This window comes from Triturus cristatus, chromosome 6 (genome assembly GCF_964204655.1).
Source record: "Triturus cristatus chromosome 6, aTriCri1.1, whole genome shotgun sequence".
NCBI lineage: Eukaryota > Metazoa > Chordata > Amphibia > Caudata > Salamandridae > Triturus > Triturus cristatus.
The window spans coordinates 1,277,500,072-1,277,518,622 of NC_140589.1; positions in this window are offsets into that span (position 1 = coordinate 1,277,500,072).

The window sequence follows — 18,551 nt, forward strand, 5'->3', positions numbered from 1 at the left end:
ACCACAGCAAGGAGCTGTTTGCCATCATGATGAATTTCTCTAACCCTGCAGCCACTGGGAACAGCATTTTCCGCTCCCAAGAACCGTGTGACACCCTGGCAAACTTCCATGACAAAATCTCTGGCATCTACGAAAGCTTCCAAACCCCAACTCACTGCTGCTGACAGCATCAGCCTGCTCACACATACAAACACAAACTCCAAACAACCGATTACCCACTGGAGCCCCATCACAACTCAAGCCACTATCTCCAACATGAACTCCGTGCACTTAGGGTCCACCCACGGACCCCTGCCCTCACCACATCTTCAACCTTGGGAGCAAGATGATTGGGGACAAGCTCCAGAAAGTCCTGAACACCTCCAACACCTCGAACTCCTTCCCTGAAGACTGGAAACACGCTGAAGTGAGGCCCTTCCTGAAAAAAACATCCGCCAACCCATCAGAACCAAAGAACTACATGCCCATCTCGCTACTCCCCTTGCCAGCCAAAGGTTCTAGAGAAGGCAATCAACCAGCAACTCACAAACACCTGGAATGCAACAACCTCCTGGACCTCTATCAATCTGGATTTTGAGCCAATCACAGCACTGAGACAGCTCTTATCACAGCTACCAGAGACATCAGGGCCATTCTAGACCTCGGTGAGATGGCAGCTCTCATCCTCCTGGATCTGACAGCCGCCTTCGACACCTTCTCAAATCGCATCTTGATCAATTGACTTCACCACATCAGCTTCCAGGGAGACACTATCAAAAGGATCTGCTCATTTCCCAAGGATAATCTCTCAGTCCCACCCTCTTCAACATGTACATGACTCTCCTGACCAGCACTGTCAGATCAGATGGACTCAACATCATCTCCTACACTGACAACGCCCAGCTAATCATCCCACTGTAGGAAGATCCCACCACCGCCAGAGCTAACTTCCACTGATGCATGATGAATGTCGCCAACTGGATGAAGGAGAATTGTCTCAAGCTCAAAATTGTACAAGGCGGAAGTCCTCATCTTTGGGAACAACACCTCTCTATGAAAAGGTGCATTGTGGTCTGCTGAACTCGGCCAGTCCCCGCCCCCAACGGACCACGCCTGCAATCTCTGCATCATCTTGGACAACTAGCTTTCCTTGAAGAAATAGGTGAATGCAGTCTCTCCTGCCTGTTTCCACACCCTCTACATGCTCCGCAAGATCTTCATGTGGCTCCCAGTCAAGGCTAGCAGCAGGATGGACTACGAGAACACACTTTACATAGGAATCACTGCATGCCATCTAAAGAAACTACAGACAATACAAAACACTGCAGCCAGACTCATCCTTGACCTTCCTAGATGAACCCACATCAAACCCCACCTCATGAAGCTTCACTGGCTTCCATCCAGAAGAAATCCCAGTTCAGAAGTTGACCCACGCATCCAAAGCCATGCACAATGAAGGACTAGCTTGCATCAAGATATGCTTGACCTTCCACCAACCAACCAGACACCTACGATCCACTTCCCTCTTTCTTTCAGATACCCCCTGGATCTGCCGAAGCAACAGCAGAGGGCGCTCCTTCTCGCACCTGGTAGCCAAAGCATGGAATGACCTTCCTCTGCCCCTCAGGACCTCTCCAGCATTTCAGGAAAGGAATCAAGACCTGGCTGTTTGCATTAACAGATCACCATGAAGAAAGCATCAACTCCAGCACCATGACCTTCACAGGTGATTTGCCACACTTTACAAATCCTTGATTGATTGACCACATTCCTGTTTTATGGAGTGGATGAATTTGGGGCTGGATACTTGCATAGGGCCTTTTAAAGTTATATAAGCTTAATACCAAATGTTAGGGTTAGGAGAACAGTAGCTGGATCACTTTATTTTGACAGTTTGATCACTAATAAGCTGAATAATGAATGATGTTTATGCTTAGTGATCATAATGCATGTATTGGGCACTGTAAAAGGTGATAACACCATATTGATTCTGAAAAAACACACAGTCCCTGATTACGAGTGGTTGGTGTTGGAGCAGCAGAAGATTGGCTCTACCATCATTATCCTTGATTAGGCCATATATGTGTACTGAGGCCGTATGTATTCATGAGATATAATGTAGCCCTCAAGATAAAAGTGCCCTCAAACCCACATTGGGAGTGCACGTGCTATGTAATAACCATATTTATAATTGTATGTGTTGGCCAATGCTTTGTTTTCAATAATAATGAGTTATAGTTTTTATGCATTTATAAGAAGATGTTTTACATATCACTATATAAGGGAAAGTTTATTCATGAATAAAACATTTACTTTTATACCATGACTGTACATTTATTAGCATTTATCTAGTATAATGTGTATTGAAGTTTTGAGTTTGTTAACTTGACCAAAGGTCTTTAACATTTGGGTTTCACATCATCTAAGTTTCACTGTGAATGTTTTCTGTGATAGAGTGTTTTTCTTCCCTCTCCAGGTGCCTGATACGATGCCCTAATGAATGGAAAAATACTCTTTGTGCGAAACACATAAGGAAGCAAGAAGGGAAAAGAGGGTGACAGAAATTATGGCCAGAGGAGAAGCTTACTGTCTGTGTGAAATGAAGGCAGAAAGTCAATGCCATCTCAAAATATGTGGATCTAAGACGAAAGAGTTATGGGCGAGGAAGAAGGAATTATGAGTGTGTTTTGCCAAAGAGAGTACAGCTTGAAGGTGGTCTTTAATTGGGTCAGTGACAAAAATTTAGGGGTGTCTTTGAGGGTATAACTAGGCAATGTTCTGTGGCTTTGAACGCACTATGCTGAGACTTCTTCCAGATAGGGTAGGTTTAGACCTCTTGCCTTACCTTCTATGCTTTATTTTCATTGATTGGCTTCATGCTATTCAGTACTTAATTTTAGACACTTCCATTGAAGTTTCACACTGACACCTTTTCTCTTTATTTTATGAATCTCATTGAAGCTTAATTTAGCATGTTTAGTGTAGTTTAATTGAGGAATTAGAAATCGTCATGCATCATTGACTGGACTTTACAATCTTCTTATTCTGCTGTGTTTCTTTTACTTTTCCTACCATCACTAGTGAAGTTCTCCTTATTTACTCTTGTGAATTAATTTTGTATGCAGAATTTGAAGTCCTTGATAATTTTGTATTGCTATTCGATGCTTATGAGACTAATTCATATTACGTTGGCTTTGAAATCTAATAAATCTATGTTTAATCTGACTTCCCGATTTGGAGTTTTACTCTGTAGCCAAATGGAATGCCCTGTATTTGTGAATTTGAATTGAAAACTAGCTCTCATATTCCTCAAGATCTGTAAAAAGATCAAAGTCAGAGGGGACAAAAATAGCCCAAATTCCCTCCGTTGGTAGAGATGATAGTAGAAGTAGGATGGTTAGTGTCTCGAAATAGGGAGCTAGTGGGTTTTGGTTAAGAGAGTTACTGCCCCAGGTTAGGTTGGTTTCAAACCTGAAGTTCATGATTCGATTTGGTGGATCGGCACGGTTCCAGTGTCTGGTGGAGTAATAGCAGCAGAAGGAGTGAGTATCAATAGGGTTGTGTGAGTATGGCTTACATTTAGCTTGCAGCATTGTGAATTGTTGAGTGATGTCTAGCGGAGGTGTTGTGTATGTCGTTTGAATGTGGTGTTTCATGTGGTAAAGTTGTTAATGGGTCCGATGTGGCCTGCGATCCTGGAATATTATTAAAAGGTGTAGAAGACACAGTATTGCATTGTCTGCTAGAATTTTGTGGGATTTGTCGTGAGACGTCTTCGGCAGCCCAATTAAGAGAGATAGTTTTGTTTGTGTGATTGAGGTGCACGATTAGTACAGTGGACCCTTTGCACAAGGGAATGTTGAAATTGATCAAGGGGATTCTTTGCAGGACGAGGTTTCACTTAAATGAGATTTTCTTGTGTGACAGAATTGTTGATCTCTTTAGTAAAGCAGACAATTGTTGTATTGTATTTGGTTATATGTGTGAGATTGAAAGAATGCATTTGTGGAAAATTATAAAGGAGGGTGAACTGTTGCGAGGAGTGAGATTGGCGTCACGCTATGCCGCACTGGAATTGGTGGGTTCGTGTGAAGCCGTGCTGTTATTGGTTGATAAGGTCACAGAGTGCCACACTGGTATTGGTTCCTGATTCGTTGTTTTTCTATTAGAATTGGATAATATTGATTATGTTTTTCGATATATTGTGTTACGAATGAAATGATTTAAAGTGCTACAGGACTCGATTAGAGGAGATGTGTCTACTGCCGTAAGAGAGGGAGATAAGGCACCGTCTGAGGATACAGCAGGTCATTATATGGCGATATATATAGGGCTCCACACTTGTGTTTGGCTCAAACAATGGCACAAGACCACAGAAAAGGACGGTGGATTAGTGTTTCCTTGCTATGGTATATTTAATATACAAATCATTGAAAATTTGAGATTAATTTTGTATGAAATGAAGCCACAGCCTGGAACTGTACTGTTTGAGGCACTTAACACCTTCCACGCGCATGACGGAACCACGCCGTCATGAGCCACGGGCAGCGTGTGCTCATGACGGTGTAGTTCCGTCATTCTGCAGCCGCTCCGCCCACGCGGCACTGATTCCCCGCCTGTGCGGGCAAAACAACGAGTGGGCGGAGTCGTGACGGAACCACGCCGTCATGAAAACAGCTCATCCGTGGCTCATGAAGGCGTGGTTCCGTCACGAGCATGGCGACGCCGCGCTCACCCTGCACTCCCCCAGCGCCGCCGCGGAATTTGCGCCACGGCGATGGGGTTAATCATGGGATAGTGCTACACACGCTAGAGAGAAGGAGAGGTTTCAAGGAAGGGCTAGGAGGACAATAAGTATGTATGCAGATGCAAGAAGGGATGCAGAACAGAAAAGCTGGAGGACGGTTATGATAGAAGGAGCTAAATTATATTCAGCATTAACGGGTGAAGAATTTGTAAACAAAAGCAAAAAGAAAGTGATGGGAGATGGGTTGAAGGAAGCAGATGAGGGTGTTGAAACTGATGGAAGTGACTCTAGTGATGATCTTTTAAATGTTTTCCTATCTGAGGGTCCACCTGTACAAAGAGACAAGAGTGAGGTAAGGTGGAAGTTTAATGATTAACAGAAATTCAGAGGTTGCTATTGTATTGTTGAATACAAGCACTAACGCATTGGGAAATCCCTTTGAAAATTGGAACCAGATTATGACACGAGCTAATTCAGGAACTTGTGTACTTAGTCACTGTTGGACTTGGCCCTTCTGGCAGGTTCACCCCTGAACTTTTTTGCTTTTATTGGTGACTTGGTGGTAGTGGTTTTTGGTTTCTGCACACTTTCCCTGTGTCCCAGGGTAAAGTGCGTGCGCCCTCTGAGTGCATGTGGTGAGATAGGCCTGCCCTCCCATAGGAATGCATGGGAATGTATGTGTCCCTGGTAGTTCCTGGAGTAGGAGTTGGCATATTAGTGTAAAGTGTGTCTGGCGTGTGATTGGCTGGAGCTGGCTGGTGAGCCTGGCTCCAGGTGTCTGGTTGGGTCTGCCCCAGTGGTGAGTGTGAGATTGGCATGCTGATGGCTGGGGAGGAGTGCACCTTGGACCTGAATAGAGCAGGGCTTTCCCCACACAATGCTGGCTCCGCCCCCTGTGGTGCGACTGATGACCCTAGCCCTGCCAGTGAATAGAGTGAGGGGCTGAGCACATCAAGGGTGCTCCCCAACCAGCTGCAACTGGTTTTTCCCCTCACCCTGAACCCAGAACAAAGGGAAAAGGTGTATAAAAATGGGGCTGCGTCCCCACAGAGTTGTTCACTTCCAGGATCCTGAGGGGGGCTGCTGCTGCTGGAGGCCAGGAGGAACCGCCACTTGGGACTGCCTTCCTGCCCTGGAGGGCCCAGTGAGCTGGCCCCTGGCCCAGCCTTGTCCCCCTGCCCACCTTCCTAAGAACTTGGCTGGACTTGGTGGTTGTTCTCCCCCAAAGCGCTGGGAGCGCTTCATTTGTGGCCCTAAGCACCTGGAAGCGCTTTAATTTGCCTGTAGCGCTCAGGAGCGCTTTATTGCTGAAAGCCGGTGCCCACCCGGCGTTGGCCCCGTCTTTGCCGATCGAGCGGGAGCCACCCCGCTTATTTAATTATTTAATTGGCGGGTGCCCACCCCGCATTGTGGTGTGCTTGCGGGTGCCAACCCCGCTTATTTGATTATTCTTACGGCGGGTGCCCACCCCGCCGTATATCGCATCTAACGAGGGAGCCTACCCCTCTGGTTGCCGAGTTTGGAGATCACCGCCGCGGCCGGGCTTGCAGGAAGTCAGGCAGGCCGAGGGCGGGACTCCGGGACAACCGGAATCGGAACTAGGAGGGCGGGAGCCTACCCTGCCTCCTTCCAAAGCATCGCGGCTGCTCTGCGCCCCGGGGCACTCTGCCTGGAAGAGGAGCAGTGCTGCGAGAGAAGGGCCGACGAGTGCTGCCGGCCCCGGAAGCAGAGAGAACAGAGGCGACGCGGGAGTCCCCCTAGCAACAGCCCGGTGAGTGCGGAAGGGCTGGGGGGGGACTCCGTGTGCGTGCGAGTCGAGCGCTAGTGCGCTCCAAAGACGAGGCCCGCATCCCTCATTTCAAAGAGTCCCCCGTGTGGGACTCCGGCGGTGGGGGCATTCCTGACGTACCGGCAGGCACCGGGGCAGTGCGAGTGTCGGGCGGCCCCGGAAGGCAGCGGGCTGCCCCAACGTGTTCACGAGCCCCGTGAGGCTCCAACGAAGGAGCGCACATCTGTTTAGAGCGCAGTGCACGCTCCAACGCATACGGGGGCATTTCTTTTGCGATTGAGTGGCCACAGATGGCAGCGGGCCACTCCCACCTTGCCCCACAGAGTTGTGCAGAGCCATGAAGGCTCAGGGGGCATTTCTTGTCTTGAGGCTCCAAGGCTCAGGGGGCATTTCTTGTTTAGAGCCTGCGAAGCTCAGGGGGCCACAAGTGTCGCAGATTTAGAGTCCAGGAGAGGCTCCAACCCCTGCCATATTTGTTTAAGAAGGCACAGTGGTGCCCCAGCCTCTCTACAGTTGCCCAGCACTTAGTGGGCAACTGCTACATGTAGGTTGTGCTTTGTGCGCCCTGGTTTGCGCAGCCTGCGCGGGCGCGCCCTGTCTTTGCTGGACACAGGGCGTCCTTGCCCCTTCAAGGCAAGTTGGCCTAGGGACTGCCACAGGTTGTAGCTAATGTGGCTTTGGCGCTATTCTTCCTTTCCTGCACCTCTGAATGTGTGTTTATGCATCATGTGCCTTGTTTTACACCTCTGAATGTGATGCATCATGTGTAACGTGCTATTACCCCTACAGGTATTGTGATACTTAGGTGGTTGCTTTTCTCCTAGTACAGGTGGTACTAGTGAGGTCCTGATTCCCTGCGTAATATTTTCCTAAGGTGGTTAGGGTTGCGTAGGTGGTACTTACTTGATACCAGTAGTTACTGGTTGTGTGCTACATTTGCTATTTTGTACTACAGTATTTTATATCCTATGTGCTAATTTCTACAAAGTGCTAATTCCTGACAGTGGTCCATGTAGCCCTGTCCCCTGTACATATAATCCCTTGTAAATTCTGCCCGTGCCTGTGGGCACATTGTAGAGTGTGTGTTTTTATCTAATGTGTTTTGGAATAATACAAAGGCTATTGTTATATAATACCTTGTGTGGAGTTTCCTTTGTGGTGGGCCTTGGGTGTTGTTGCTGGGTGCGCGCGCAAACGCTTTACACATCGCCTCCGGGATAAGCCTGACTGCTCGTGCCAAGCTACCAAGGGGGTGAGCAGGGGTTATCTTTGGCGTGTAACTCCCCAGCCCTGACTAGAGTGGTGGTTTCTGCCTGGCTTTGGCGCAAGCCCTAGCCAACCAGAAATCGCCATTTCTAACATTGGTGATCAGCGGTGGGATTTGGACTTGCGTTTGCGCTGTACCGCAGCAGCAACTGGCTGCACCACAAAACTCTGCATTTAGATAATCACATGGTATAGGGATTATTGTGCTAAGTTTGTTTTTGTCATTTCTTTGGAAATGTGTTTCTTGTGCACTGTGAGTTAGGTGTCCCTAGCTCGGGAGGGTAGATCATCCCCCTAAGTGCATTGTGTTTTCTGGATTCACCAGAGGGTGGGATCCAGTGGTGGCAGCATAATAGTGTCCAGTACATTTGTTCCCCGCCCTGCGCCCAGAGTTGGTACCTGTGTCACTTGTGGTCAGGTTGAGGAATCAGGGGTGGTAGAAACTGCCTTACCAGTCCGAGGGGAGGGTTGTGTGTGGATGAATGGTGTGTGGCACTAGGCAAGTGAGTGTGAGTTCTCTGGGATAGAGAGCTTGCTGAACCCTTTTTGTGAATTGTGTGCTCCTGTTAAGCTCAGACCCTTAGGTTCCCTGTGTAATCTTTTCTCAAGAACGTCCGCTAAAATGGAGCCAACTTTTGATTTCTGTGATCTGTTTGGGTACAGTATGTTGGAGTTGGTAAGGTTCTGTGAAGAGAGAGACATAGGGGTGGATGAGTCAGACTCTCAGTCTGAACTTAGAAGCAGCCTGATCCTATGGCAAAAGGGTCAATGGGTTCTTGAGCGCAGTGAGGAAGAAAGGGCCCGGGCCTCACACCTGGAGGGTGGTGGGTGTGTGGGGAGCCCTGAAGATTCAGAAGAGGAGGAAGAAGATAACAGTACCTGGACGCCAGTAGAGAGTGAGGACCCCATAGGTAGGGAATCCCTTGCTGGGTCCAGCGTAGGAGGCAGCGCCTCATCCCTTTCCCTGTCCCCAGAGGTGTGGTAAATAAAAATACCGGACTGAATTTCATACGGAATCTTAAAATAAAGTAAATAGCTCAAAATAACAAGAGGCAGAATCCGTGGTATAAGAGGTTTTCTAATGGGCTTTATTCCATTCAAAATGGCCGACTCGAGTCGCGGCCTTCAGGTTCCGTCACCACGAGGGTTCAGGAAGTGAAGTACAATAATTTATTAACAGACATGTATTTTTATAATAAGTGAATTACAATGAAACGAATGTAGAAGGCGTAACATTTGATAAGAAAAGTGACAAAACAGTGACATAATCGAAACTAGGCGTAATAAGGAATAAAGGAAACATGATTGGTTTGCTTTATCAGACATAGGTGGATCTATAAGATAATACTTGGCATAGATGCGCGCGCGGCAGCATGACGTGTAATTGACGTGCAACTAGGGGGTGAAGGGGACTTGACATTTAGCTCTACATGTGGAGACGAGAAGTCTGGGGTCAAGTCAACCTAATCCCAAATCATATCTAACATCCTATGTTTAAAGAACTATGTTATCCACAAGGAAGAGACTCTCGGACAGAATCTATTCTATACTGACTGTGTACGTGTACAAGCGTCTAAGTGTCTATATGAGATGCGAGGGATAGAAAACTTTCCATGGCAACAGGGCTATGAATCACTTGCAGGAGGACGGAAAGGCTGAGTCCCTTGCTTGTGAGCTAAAGGAAATGTTTACCTAAATCACTGGACAGGAATGCATCGGCTGAAGAGCAAAATAGATAATTCGAAGGTGAAATACAACTTCTTGGCAGACGGGCGAAAACTGGCCGAGGCAGGCACCGTTAGCTGCACAGGGAGTAGGACAAAGTTCATGGATACAGATGCGAGCTCAAGCTGAAGCTGTCAGAGACAGAGAGCAGGGAAAGGCTTTGAGGACAGAATCGGGCCTACTTGCCTGAACTGTAAAAATGAAGTAACTTAGCCATATAAAGTCGGTGGCCTGTCACACCTAGGAATCGAATATCCAGCCCATTGATGGCGGATCTGACAGAGAACATGTCGACGGTAGACACACATATGTTTGCGTCTTAGAAACTGGAACTGGAGGGAACATACATGTACTTGTAACATGCATATAGAACCGTTGGGGTCCAAGATAGGGGACATAACTGATCAGGAAAATCCACATTTCCACATTCCCTCCTTGTCCCCTTCTTGCCCTTCACGAGACATCAATCTTCATCATTCCATTGATTTGCTCATGGAGCATCATTTCTTCTTCTTTCTTCTTCCGGCATTCTGAACGGGACCTGTGATGTGGAATGCATGATGTGGCACACAGACCACAAATCGCTGGTCCACCTTGCAGGCATAAACAACAACTGAAGAGCATAAGAAGGCCAATACCTAGGAAGGATAAAACTCTCCATCCCCAGGCTGATATCACACTCCAAAACCACCCGGACCACGTCCAAGTGCCTGGATTTTCGTGTATCTGGCTTACAATCTTATGAAGGCGTGTTATAGCTTTATATACAGATGGCGAATTTTCTGGTATGAATATGCAGCAGCTGGATCCGATGACCCTGCAAGCTCCGCCCCTATCGGCCAGGATGACGTCAAGGACAAGACGATTCTGGAGAACAACAATTCTCATCACTGATTGTTCCTCTGTCAGATTGCCTAGGGCGGCTATAGTCTCGTTTACTACAGCTTCAAGAGTCTTGGTGAGTCTGCGTATCAGCTTACTATTTGATATTGTACCTATATAGGGAAAGATACCTTTATTGAAATCTACATACTTGTCCCATGCTGTCTCAGTATAATCGACAACTGGGAGATCTCTTCGCTCTCTATTGTGTACTAAATGAACATTTCGATAATAATCAGGGGGAGCTAGGAAAACAGGTGGCAAAAGGAATGCTATGTAACAGGTACCATCCCAATCTAGAGGCAGACGTATATATGCCGTCTGACCACATATGAAGTAAGAATGGCGAGAAGCTCTAAATGAAGATTTACCTTGATCACTATATTCTACTGTAGTAACGCATCTACTATGGCCCATATGTATGGAACCAACTTTTCTTACACATAATTCACCCTTAACTGGAAATACTGACATAGTGGGCAGAATTAGTTCAACTTCGGATTTGACATTCAGAATCATAAGATTAGGCGTAAAATTACCTAATTTATACACTTCATTTTCTAAATCAGTTCCTGTTCTACTGGGGTGACCCTCCTTATTAGGGTGACAGACTTTGAATAAAACTAGATTCAGATTTCCCCATATCCAATGTTGTTGATAAACTGCTGTGTCTGGGTCTATGGAATTTAATAAACTAAACCATGCTCCACAGGAGCCATTGTGTGTGAATGGATGTGGAAAGAAAGGCAGAACTCCTTTGTTATTCTGATAGGGAGGAAGTCGGCCACACACCCAACAATTGGTGGCATTACTAGTCTGATGGGAATGATGTAACATACTAATGAAGGTGTTATTGCGCAGCGCAAGTCTATAAGATAATTCATGTGGCGGTAGGTCACTAAAAGAATGTTCATCAGTTATATTGAAAACACGTTTAGAAACAGGATAATACATATGCAACAATATACTTGCAGTAACTATTAAAAAACTCAAGGAGGACAAAATTAATAAAGTCACAATACAGTGGTTACGCAGTAATTTACAATACGCATGTCGTTTCATTATGATTCTGGACTCTACGTGATTCAGACCTAAGGGGTACATGTCGGGACAGATTCAACCGCTTCACCTTGGAGAGGACTTAAACAATCAAATCGTCCGACAGTTTAGATCTGGACCTGAGTTTCTGTTTATAGAGTTCGGTGCTACTGGCCTCAGCCAAAGGTAGCTTTGAGTCAATGGGGGAAGACACACGGGCAGTACTGTCTGTGTCAGGAGGAAGTCCATGAAATTTTTTGACGTGACTTGAATGAATCCACCCTTTTCGTCCCTCGATCTTCACGGCTGTTCTTGTGGTCAACAGGACCAACTTGGGTGCTTTCCACCTGGGCTCCAATTGACTTTTCCTGTCGAAGTTTCTCACAAAGACAAGATTACCCGGAACAACGTCATGGGGTTTCGCCTCAGTGTTGTCGGGAAAGGCTGCAGCTACCTGTGAACGAGAAGATTGTAGTGCAGACATCAAGGAAGCCAGGTAATCTGTCAGCATATTACAGTCAACATCAGTTATTTTACGTGGTATAGGCGTCCCCCACATATTCGGTGGTCTACCAAAGATCACCTCATACGGGGATAGCCCTGTTCTAGAGTGTGCTACCATTCTCATGTAAAAGAGTGCAACTGGTAATGCTACTATCCAGTCGACACCTTTCTCTCTACATATTTTGGACAGTCTGATTTTCAGTGTCTGGTTATGTCTTTCTACGAGACCTGCTGCCTCGGGATGTCGGACACAGTGGAATTTCCACTGATATCCCAACAAGAGTGAGACATGTTTCATTAATTCGGATGAGAAAGGCTGGCCGTTATCTGAATATACAACACGTGGTAAACCGTACCGTGGGAAAAATTCTCGAACTAGCTGCTTGGCAGTAGTCGGGGCAGTGTAATCTGATACGGGATACGCCTCTGTCCAACGGGAGAGAGCGCAGACAACTACGAGGACATATTTGAATCCTCGACAACGTTCCATCTGAATATAATCCATCTGGAGGACTTCAAAAGGATGGTCAGGAGGCTGAAATCCACCCTGCTCTACGGGAACACTTTTTCCTGGATTAAACTGACAACATATCATACAGGTACGAACTTTTTGTTTAGCTGCTGCTCGTAAATGTTTGTTGAACCAAATGTGCTGAATGCTGTCTAGCATAGCCTTCTCTCCTAAATGTGCTGGACTGTGAACTGTAGCTATAATGGCTTGAACCATGGAATCAGGGAGAAACCATACAGATTTCTCCTTTGTCATCCACCCTTGATCTGTCTGGATCCCTCCTAGTTCAGTCCACTTCTTTATTTCTTCTGCTGTGGCATGTGTCTGTATGTCAATTACGTCAAGTGCGGGATCCTTAATTGTCATACACTGTGTTGGTGTCTGAACTATTGGCTTTGTCATGTCTAATGTGCGATTCTGAGCAGTCTGTTTAGCTGTTCTGTCAGCTAAATCATTGCCTTGAGAAATGGTATCAGTAACCTTCGTGTGTGCTTTACATTTCATAATCGATATAGCAGTGGGTAGATGTATTGCGTCTAACAAGGCATGAATGAGGGGCCCGTGCTGAATGTGGGCACCATGGGACGTTAGATAACCTCTCTCTCGCCACAGCACGCCGAAGTCGTGTACAACTCCGAATGCATAACGTGAGTCAGTGTATACATTAACTTTCTTATTTGTGGCTTGAATACAGGCTTGCGTTAGAGCAATAAGTTCTGCTGCTTGGGCTGACAGAGTATCTATACAATGTGTCTCAATAACTTCAGTGTCTGTTGTGACTGCATACGCGGCCACTAAATCTCCTGTACTTGCTCTCATGCATGATCCGTCTACATACAACGTCAGGTCTGGATCTAACAATGGAACGTCTGTCAAGTCTTGTCTAGGTTTCGTCTTTATTTCAATGATTTCAACACAATCATGAGCTAGTGGGTCTGTTCCAATTACAGGTAATAGTGTAGCAGGATTCAATGTATTACACCGTCGGATCTCTATGTGTGGTTGAAACAATGTCAGTTCATAACCGGTAAGTCTTGCTATGGTCAAGTGTTGTGTTTGTGTTCGGTTCACAAGAACCTCTACTGCATGTGGTACTTGAACTGTCAATGGGTGTCCTAATACTATGGCATCGCTTTGTCTGATTGCTAAAGCTGTCGCTGCCACTGATTTCAGGCATGCAGGCAAAGCCTGAGCTACGGGATCTAATGTACTGGAAAAATAAGCACATGGCTTGCATGATCCTGCTTGATCCTGAGTGAGTACTGACAAGGCAGTACCTTCGCGTTCTGTAACAAAGAGTGTAAAAGGTTTGCTATAACATGGTGTTGCTAAAACAGGTGCTTGACATAAAGCTTCCTTTAGGCTTTCAAAAGCTTGTGTATGTTCCTGAGTCCAAGGGAGAACAGTCGATGTGGCTGCCTCCTGTGTGGTTAACTGAATGAGTGGTTTTGCTAGAAATGCGTACTGAGGGATCCACTGCCTACAATATGAAGTGAGGCCTATGAAAGCCCGCACCTCCTTTTGTGTCTGGGGTATTGACATGTTAGCAATTAACTGGATGCGATCTGGTGTAAGCTGCCTTCCCTCCTTGGACAGCGAGTGACCAAGATAAATAACTCGCTGAACACAGAATTGCAGCTTAGAAGGGGACACCTTGTGCCCCTTGTCGGCTAGGAAATGTAAAACTGTCAGAGAAGCTTTTTCACATTCTGGCTCGCTTCTCGCGGTGATCAGCAGATCATCGACATATTGAAGCAGTGCAGTATTGACTGGCATGTGGATACTGTCAAGCTCTCGTTTCAATGCTTGGCTGTAGATGCTGGGGCTTTCCGTAAATCCTTGAGGAGCGCGTGAGAATTTAAAGCTGCGCCCATTTAAACTGAATCCGAACAAGTATTGGCTTTCCGGATCTATTGGGACGCTGAAAAAGGCATTCTTGAGATCAATTACAGTAAAAAATGTTGCTTCGGAATCAATTGCTGTCAACAATGATGATATATCAGGGACCACAGGGAATTGTGGTACAATACACTTGTTTAGTTCACGCAAATCAATAACCAATCGGTACACTGGTGGAGCAGTAGGATCAGTTCGTTTAAGAATCGGAATTATCGGTGAATTACATACATTGGAGTCTGTTTCTACAACTACTCCCTGGGCAATTAGCTCATCAATGATTTTCAACAAAGCCACTACAGCATCATGCGGTAACTTGTATTGTCGCATTCGTGGTAGTACCACTCCTGCTTTCAATGTAACTCGATAGGGTGTAATGTTCATGCAGCCAACATCCGTAGGGCCTTGTGCCCATAGATGTACTGGTAAAGTCTGTAGTCGGGGATCCATGTCTCTAGACACATAGTGACCTTTAAAATCACGCAAAAACAACCTTACTCCTTCCGGAGAACAACATATTATGGCTCCTAGTGCTTTCAGAGTCTTAATTCCTAACAGATTTTCTGGGCATGATTTAGTAAGCAATAAATCTGTAGTTCGTGTCAAAGGTCCTATCGTAAGTGGTAGAGGCTGTGATACTTCATTAACAATAGGTTTTCCTGAAAAACCAAGGGAAACATTTTGAGAGCCTGAGAGGGGTGCCCCTGGAACTTCACTACGTTTTATGGTTGTTCGACTTGCCCCTGTATCGAGTAAGAATTTTCTATCTTGACCTAATAATTCACTATGTACATAAGGTCCTTCTTGATCTACCGGAATCTCGATAAGCGGTAAGTCAACTTCCCTCTCTAGGCTGGTTCATGCGTAACGCTGATACTCAGGGTATTCATACTGTGCAGTCTGATACATTTGTCGTGTTGTGGTTTGTGTGGCAGTAGCAGGCAACGGTGGTGCAGCTGGCACAAACTGTATGGGTTGCTGTGAGGCTGGCATGGACTGTTGCTGAACTGGCATGGACTGTCCATGCTGCATAGCTCCTTGTTCATTCTGATCTTGTCTAACTAATCGTGGTCTCTCTTTTGCAATACCTGTAGCTATATTACGTTTCAGGACTTGACAATCATGTACATAATGGCCTAGTTGTTTACAGTAATTGCAGGTTCCTTTTACAGGAACTGCAGAATCACCAGAATGTGTCACACCCTTTTTGTGACCATCTGCTGGTACTGTCTGAGAAACTAGCATTTTCATTTTTGTATCCTTCATGCGTCTATGCTCGTGTTCTTGTTCATCCCTAATTCTATTGTGATGATACTGTAACATTTGTAGCATTTGCGACGGAGTGTTACTTTGCCAGGTACTCTCGAATTTCAATATTCTATTCTTCACTGGAGGCAATGCATTTTCCACTAATTTTGTCACAAATAAATGTGGATATGAATCACTACTTGCTTTTATACCACTATTTATACCAAAACATTTTTCAAATCGAGCATAATAATCGCTTGTGTCTTCATCTTGCTTTTGTTTACAGGCTGTGATTGCACCCCAATCTTCCTTTTTTGTAGTTAATAAACGTGGCAGTACCTGTACTAGTAAACCTGGTAATAGTTTAACTTTATCCCCGAGCCCTGAACCTGCAGCTCGGCCCCTTTCTTCCTCTGCTAATGCTGTCCAGTCTATCTTTTGGTCTCCCACTTCCCACTCTTTTTCTTTCAGTTTTTCATATATGCCAGCAGGCAAAAGCACCTTTAATATCGTCATAATATCAGGAAAGGTGTACTCTCCCATCAGTAACATGTCTTTAATTTCTCGGTGGAAACCCGCTGGGTCTTTGTCATGACTAGGTACTACTTTTTTCATTTCTAATAATTCCATTTTTGATATGGGTGTGTAAACAAATACACGGTGAAACTCATTGTCTTCGCCTTTTATTGGGTGCACTTCTCGTAGGGGATTTTGTCTATCTATATAGTACGGCGCTCTCTCTCTGTGGGGCAGCGAGAGAGAATCCGGACTTACAAAAAGGACATACTGCTTACGTGACACTAATATCTCTTTAATTAGCTTGTTACTAGAACCTCTCCATCTGTTCGTGAGTAGTTCCGTTAATATATCAGGTAAAGGACCAGGGTCAGCATGTTGTATATAATATGAGGAGTTGCTGAATCATATATATTCCAGCTAAACGTTGTTCATCTGTACTGAGGTTAAAAAACGTGTGTGCTACGGTCTCATCACCGTATTTTTCAGGACTGTCAATCCAGTGAACGGCTGATCTGGCTAATTCTTGCTCATCCATGGAATCGAGGAGGTGATAACCTCTTCGTTCTCGTAGTATTTTATCTGCGGCTTGAAACAAATGTTCAGGAGACTTCAGATTTATTACAGGCGTCGGATACGTTCTGCTATTATTTGGACATACAGAGTGTATGGGATCAGAAAAACATCTAGTATTTTCACAAGATCTTCCTCTGCCTACATAGGCTATGGTCTCTGATTGTCTTGCGGAATTCCCTGATTCGGACACTTCATTTTGCTCAAACTCGTCTGTTCCCAATCTTTCTTCATGAATACGCTCTATTTCTTTACGGATTTTTCGGCACATGGCTATTATACAATTTTGCTTATCGTGTCTCCCTTCTGATATATTCTGACTCCATCTTGTAAGAATAAGCATTGCATTCGGGTCTACCCCCGGACGATCTTGATTTCTGATTACACAGTTTATGAGGAAACGTAACAGTTCCCCTTGTATCTCTACTTTCTGGAATTCCATAGCTCTGTTAATACATCCTGAATCTCGTCCTGTTTGAACAAAATGATATATGTTATCTAGATGCGTAGTCATCCCTGGTAACCTTGCTAAATACTCTGCGGCTCGCCTGATACGTAATGATGCCAGGACCATTTCGTCCTCTTTACCAACCACGGGGTCATATCTACAATTTACAAGGAGTTCCTTAAGCGTACGTTCATTTACGAATTTTGGTGTACGTGAATGCGCTGACTCTTGAAAAACAAGTTTATTTATTCTGGGTGGTGTAAAGGTACTGCTAGCACCTCCCGTGGCCCCATCTGGGGCGTCGGGTGTGAATGGATTCGTTGAACGTGACACAGCAACTATGGGTGTTGATACCCCTGTAGAGTCGACTGCGGAGACAGATGCGGAAACAGATGTGCTTGCCGAAGCTTGTATCGGGACTTGCTGTTGCACGGGGACAGATACCTGATCCTGACGTTGAACCCCTCCGCCAGACGGTCTATGTGGTGTGGCGTTAGCATACTCGGGAGCTGCATCGTCTAGATATGAGGAAAGAAAAACATCTTCTGCGGTTCTGGGATGCCCCTTTGGATGTACCTTAATTGGAAATAATGGGGGTGGCAAGTCTTTTGGTATCTCTGGAGCAGCCTTAGGTAGTCCTTCGGCTAGAAGGGGATACATACCATTCATAAGAGCATTTCTTTGTCTATTCACTTGTTCTGATTTCACTCGGATACCTTCCTCAATTAATAGATTTTCTTGAACTTTATTTGAACTTTCTTTACTCCTCTCTTCTTGTCTACGTGCTTTTTCTGTTCGTCTATGAGATTCTTTACGCCATAACTCAACAGCGTCTTTCTGTGACTGTCTGACCTTTCTTTTCCATAACTCTTCCTCCACTTTCATGATGCACTCTGCATCCCAGGTTCCCGCTATGGGCCACCTTTGACTTTCCGGTAACCCCTTGGTATAATCTACCCATAGATCAAGAAACAATATGGCATCTAAGCCATGCTTATGGTACATGAAATGCCCTGGAGTGTCTCTAGGAGGAATAGGAACTGCTTCTTCAAGCACCCCTTTTCTGGTAGTAATCTGTCTTAACTTTGAGAAGAGCGGCATATTTACAACTGATCTGATACTTACTCTTGAATTTTCTTAATACGAAAAACACCATAAATGAACAGTGAACAATGAACAGTCATTCATACCACAATATGCAAGACATTTCTGAATACTTTAAACATTAAACATTAAACATTATAACAATGATCGACAATGATGACAGTCTGCCTAACTAATCACCACGCTGAATTCTTGACAATAACTGAATACTTCGGAATACTTGATATGAATTCTTGACAATAACTGAATACTTCGGAATACTTGATATACTGCTAAACAGTACATATACACTGCTAAACAGTGCAGACCGGATTTGTGTACCCAA